The following is a 6617-nucleotide window of genomic DNA, read 5'->3' as shown; positions in this document are numbered from 1 at the left end:
ATACAGTGAGTGAGTTTAAAAATAATTGAACTTTGATTTGCACAAAAGACCTGACATTTCTAGTGTGAAAGGCCTTCATTGACTCATTTTTCTCAATCAGAGTCTTACTATAATAATAACTTTATTTACATAGCACCTTTTAAAACAAAAGTTTACAAAGTGCTTTGACAAACATAAAAATAAAAAATAAATAAAAAGAAGAATAAACAAAAAGAATAAATAAAAAGACGACATCACATAAAGGCAAGTCTATAAAAATGGGTTTTAAGAAGAGATTTAAAAGATGTTACTGATTCTGCAAGCCTTATCTCCTCAGGCAGGTCGTTCCAAAGTCGAGGGGCCCTGATGGAAAAAGCGCGGTTGCCTTTAGATTTAAGCCTCAACTTTGGAACGGCCAGGAGGGCCCTGCCCGAGGATCTAAGGCTGCGTACTGGCTCATATGGGGTCGACATTTCTGCTATGTAACTTAGGGCCAGACCCAGACGGGCTTAAAAAGTGATCAGTAAAATCCTAAAATCAATTCTAAAATGCACAGGGAGCCAATGGAGGGAAGCCAGGATTGGGGTGATGTGATGCCATCTGTTAAAACCAGTAAGAAGCCTAGCTGCTGCGTTCTGGACCAGTTGGAGGCGGGAGAGTGATTTATGGTTTATGCCAGAGGGGAGTGAGTTACAGTAATCGAGTCTGGAGAAGATGAATGCGTGGATTATTTTTTCTAAGTCAGAATGTGGGAGCATGGGTTTGATTTTGGAGATAGTTCTTAACTGATGGAAGCAGGACTGGACAACTTTATTGATATGAGGTTGGAAGTTGAGGTCTGGATCGAATATTACTCCTAAGTGTCTGGCTGCGGATTTGATGTTAACGGACAGGGGACCAAGGCTATTTTCAATGGGACTGGTGGAGTTTGGGGGAGTGAACAGTATGATTTCAGATTTGGAGTTATTGAGTTGAAGGAAGTTTTGAGCCATCCAACAGTTGATATCGTTGAGACAATCTAACACAGCAGCTAGGCTTCTTGGGTCATCCGGTCTCAGCGGGAGGTATATCTGTGTGTCGTCCACATAGCAATGGAAAGACACGTTGTGGCGGCGGATGATCTGACCGAGCGGAAGCATATAAATAGAAAATAAAATTGGACCTAAAATTGAACCTTGCGGTACACCACAGGTAATCTGAGTTTTTGAGGATGTGTAATTACCTATGGTGACCACAAAAGTTCTATCTAAAAGGTAGGAATAAAGCCAGCTAAGTGCAGTGTCCTTGATGCCAACCCAGGTTTCAAGACGGTCAATTAAAATGGCATGATCAACAGTGTCGAAGGCTGCACTTAGGTCTAAAAGGATTAAAATTACGTTCTCTCCCCTGTCGGCAGCTAAAAGAAGATCATGACGGATATGATTCTACATGAACACTAAATTTTATGCCAGCGTTAAAACAGCTTGGGTCATTCCATGTCATGTATTACACCAATGCACTGCGTACCAATCAGGATTTAGCACCAGTTGAATCAAACTGTGATGTGACAGCTGGTGGGTTGTTTGCTTATGTTGCCACAGACAAATTACCTCAGTTTTTAAGTGATAAACTCTTGAAAAGTAGTAGCTGATTTTGTTCATTATTGAAAATCTCATTTAGAAGAGAGACCTGGCCGAGGTAGCAGCCAATCAAAACACATTTAAAATGCAACAAATATAACATATAATACAAAATTCCACAATAATACAACAACTATTCAAACATAGTGGCCTCTCAAGAAAAATAAGCACGTCTCTATCACCACATTCTACTTCTACTTTGTTTCTTATAGTCATAGATATTAAATATTATAAAGAAATCCCCGATAAAGCTCAGTCTGCTCTAACTGGTCAGCATTTTCAGGTATTCCATATCTGCAGTCTATCGATTTTTTTTTGTGCAATACCGCAAATGGCCACTGGGAAAAATTGAAAGCATGGCTTAACAGTAGAGCTTAGATTGGGCCCAAAACATCCAGCCCAACCCCGCCCGTGCATGTTCTGTCGAAGCCCGGCCCGGCCCATCCCTTTAACTGTAATTACGAGTTTAAACCCTTTGTCATGTGCCTCTTAAGTGTCGAGGTCCCCATCTTTTTGTTGTCATATACCAGCATTGTGCTGCACTTGGTACACTCGACGAAGCCGACATACACTTTGTCACTGTCTACAACTCACATGTGCACGGCCAGTGGCGCCGTGACGTCCTTGAAGTCTTTGGCACTTGGACATCAGAGGGAGATATTTAGTATATAGTATTTTGCAGACGCTGGTGGTGGTGGCTGATGACTCTGAGGCTGATGGCTGATGAGGCTGATGAGGCTGTAAAGACTAGGTAGGTGGAGGGTGCGCATGACTGCAGCAAGAAAGAACCATATTTAAAATGAGGAGCAGTAAGATGATCGGCTGACAGAGAAGGTTGTGAATCAGCCGATGACAGACAGACCCAGACAATGACACCTAGAGATAGTGAGTGAGTGCATGTGCAAGGAGTGAATGGCATTGTGAGAAAGAAACTTAGAGAAAAGTATTGTCTTCCTTACTGAACTTTCACCAGAGCTTCATTACTGAGGTTCAAAGTTCCTTCTTGACTTTGGAAACAGCCTCAGGTTGCAAAAATTAGCCTTGAACCTGAGCCTTTGAGCCAACGTGTACAAGAAATCATTAAAAATCTCAGAAAAAGGGGAAAATTTAAACATCTACAATTCAATGACAACTGGGCAAATCCCATCTGAGCTGAGGAAGACCATGTGATATGACTGAAAGCTCCAGAACAGATATTGACCTTGCGATCTTAATGTCATTATTTTTCAAATATACCTTGATGCATACATGAAAATGTGCAGTATGTTCTACATTTATATTCTCCATGGTCACATATGTGCCACGTTCACAGCAGTATATAACGCACCATACGTATAAAAGACTCTGAGTCCTTACACAACCGCTGTACACGGGCAGTAAAACTCAAGTAGTTATTTTTTTCCTCCAGTGACTTTTCAGAGAAAGCCGTGGTTTTCATCATGTTTTCACAGATCTCTGACTGATGGGGTAGGGAATGTCTAGACGTATTAATAAGAGATCAGAGGCTTACTGCCTACGCAAAGGCTCTAATGTATTCTGTCAGCAGCACAACCACTGGCTTTGGACATCCAACAGCATGTCAACAATAAAGCTCTGCAGCACAGGTCCAATTCAGGATGTCAGAGTTGCTTTAAAACAATCTTTTATTAGCTGGAAATGGGCTCTCTTTAGAAGAAATCATGGTTGCAACATTTTAAATTAGAGCAAATTCTAGCAGCTGCGATCCAGACTGTAGAAGTAGAGTTTAATCTTCTTTGCAGTCGGTACAAGACGGAGCACATGAGGGGCTTTTGAGCAACAGAGGCAGGAGAACAAAGTCTCTGTTTGTTGTTAGCTTTGGTTTATTGTAATCTAAGCAGGAATTGTCGTCAGTGGTATTATTCATGATGTCACTGGTGTCGTCATCGATTTTTTTATCCCCCCCAGTCTTCATCTTCATGGCACGTCCACCATGGAAACTGGTATTGTGTTACTGGTGCAGTTTTAAGCCATCACTTCAGTGGTGTTATCAAGGAATAGACAACAAACACACACACGAACACATTGTCCTTTGATCTGAAATAACAACATGATTAAATTCATATTTATATTTTATTTTGATGAATTTTCATGAAAACATTATTTTAACTGAGCTGTTAAATTAAATATTCTTTTTTTCCAGGCCCTTTCAGACGAACTTGTGGAAATACATCACACAGGATTTCTTTGTAATTGTTTTGTAATGCTAAAACATAATGCATATCCATGCAGTCCACATTTGAGCTGGGATGACTTCACTCAGTAAAGTTTAGTCAGTGAAAACACCAAAGGTGAGTGAAATGTTGTTTTTATATCCTCCTGAGACCTGAAGGTTTGTTTGGTATGCATTTTTAATTTCTCCTAGCTATTTGGGATCAGTAGGACCTGATAAGTATAAAAACGGACTTGGCAGAGATGGCTGCCATCTTGTTTTTATATGGATTAGTGTATTGTGTTCTTGCTACCACTATGGGACAAAACAAGTGTCCGTGAACGAGGACAACAGATCTAAGTTAAGCAGAATGAAGTAGGTGCAGTAAACCCAAAATGTAATATTCTTATATGAGGACACAGGAGGATGTTTAAAAAAAGCTTTGGTATAGTCCCCGTAAGTGAAGTTAGTTGTGTAGTGTAAGTGTGTAGAGTCAAATAGCCCACTGAGAGGCCACATCTGACACAGATAGCAGTCTGCAGGTGAAGAGGCGAACGGGCACATGCTGTAATAACACCAAAGAGACATCAGAGGGTAGTTGGTTTAAAGGGGCAGTTTACCCAATTTACAATAGACACTTATTTTCTCACTTACCTCTAATTGTATCCAGCCATGCAAATGGTTTTGGTCTGGGATTTGTGGAGCTAGAACAACTGACTCAGCAATTATCAAAATAATATTTTTCAACCTCGACTCTGTATTCCCATGTTTTTGTGTCTAAGCGACTAATAGGAACACGGATTTTTGAAGTTGGTCCAGAATTGAGTGAGAGGGCTAAAGCCGGCAGCACGAAACAGACTGGAAAGTAACAAATATATGGACATATGCACCGTCATTTTACATTCACTAACAGTGTTTTTGCCACTGACAGGTTCAGATTATTACTCTAAGTCTGACAACATTATGGAAAGGATCCTTACAGAGATAGACCTCTTTGTCAAAGAGTAAGATCCATTTTGATCAAGCAGAAATAGCCCAAAATCACCATCACTAAATGCACCAGACTCCATTTAAATAAATAGTAATTTAAGCTTGTATAGAGTCAGCATGTTTCCACATCTAACTGGGAGAATTATGGGTTCATTTCAACCAAACCACAGTCTGTGATTGCTGAACAGTGCAAAGATAAACCACGAAGGTTTTTGTGAGATTTACTTTGTTTCTGTCGACTTTGAATGAAGTCTGTTTTATGATGCTAAAATTACTGTTTATTTAAATGGAGTCTGGTGGCTTTGCTGATAGCAATATCAAGGCTGTTTCTGCTTGATCAAAAAGGATCTTACTCTTTTACAAAAAGGTCTACCTCTGTAGGGATCATTTCCAAAATGTTGGCTGGTACTTAGAATAACAATCTGAGCCTGTCAGTGGCGAAAACAAACACTTTTAGTGGACGCACACTGACAATACAAACATGTCCTGAGTTTTTACATTTCAGCCTGTTTCACTGCTGCTGCCTGCAGCGCTCTCACTCAATGGTAGACCAATTTCAAAAAGTGTAGTTCCTATTTGTCTCTTAGAATAGATAAGTAGAAAAAAGGGTCCAGGTTGAAAAACACCAAATTTACACCTTTTAATCTCAATTTGTAAATTTACAGCTGTCAAATAGTCATAGTGGAGCAAAACGTACAATATTTCCCTCTGAAATTTTAAGAGCATCTACTTGAAATTAAGTAGTTTTACAGATTTACAGGAACAATATTTGCACATCCCACATGATAAGAGTATATCATGCATTCATTGAAACAAACTGAAATGCTGCTTCCATGCTGCAGCTGCTGAAGGCTGTACGCTAACAGTGATAGAACACAGCAGCACAGCATTACATGTGACTGATTCATATTAATGCACAACAGTAATGATAATTTAATATGCTCCCTCTTATTATGCAGCAGTCAAAGCTTATTTTCATTAGAGAAAATCAATCACTAAACGGTTGCCAGAGAGCCATTATGCATATATTCATTAACAACATGTCCACTTACTGGACTAACAAACACACGCAGCATCAAAGAGTTTTTAACAACTTGATTTTTTTTTAGTAGTCATTACTTGTAATAACTGGAAGCCAAGACTGATTTAATTAGCATGGTTGCTTGGCAACAGGTAACCCAGATGCTTTAGCACAGGTTCTATATAGCAGCGTCAGTGTTTTTCCTCACCGCTGGCTTCAAACACAGAGCCGAGGCGAAGGACATGATATAGAAAGGTGGCGTTAATGTGCAATAACTCAGTGCGAGCAAAGAGTTTCAGTTCAGTTCAAGAGCACCCCAGAGGGAAGGGAAATTACAAAGCTGTAATCTTATTCCAGACAGTTTCTCCTCAAACTCCTTTTCAAATCAGCGTGACATTTTGTCTGCTTTCTTATGATTCAGTTCAGCTTCTGAGAAACTATCTCACCCTCTCTGTTATGTGAGCCCTTCTCCCCTCCAGTACTTGCTGAATGCTTTATTTTTTACAGCTTTATTTCCTCCTAGTATGATTAAACTGACCTTCAATGTAATTTCACAACATCACGCTTGATGCTATGGATCAAATTCAAGTATCAACATCTGTTTTTATCTTTTTTATCTTTTGAAATAACAAAACAGAACATGAACATGTCAGGAGAGTGATGTACACATATAGGCTACTCAAATGAAATACACACCTTTTTCATACTGCCTGGGGCACGTTGTGTATTAATGATACTCGTTACCTGGAGAGGTTGGAAAAAGATAAACGTTTCTTCCCTGTTCCAAAACCAAAATCAAACCCTGAAAAGTGTAGGGTTAGCTAGCTAGCTACTGAAG

Source organism: Epinephelus moara, chromosome 12 (genome assembly GCF_006386435.1).
Source record: "Epinephelus moara isolate mb chromosome 12, YSFRI_EMoa_1.0, whole genome shotgun sequence".
In the NCBI taxonomy this organism is placed as follows: Eukaryota; Metazoa; Chordata; class Actinopteri; order Perciformes; family Serranidae; genus Epinephelus; species Epinephelus moara.
Note: the sequence above shows the minus strand (reverse complement) of the source record.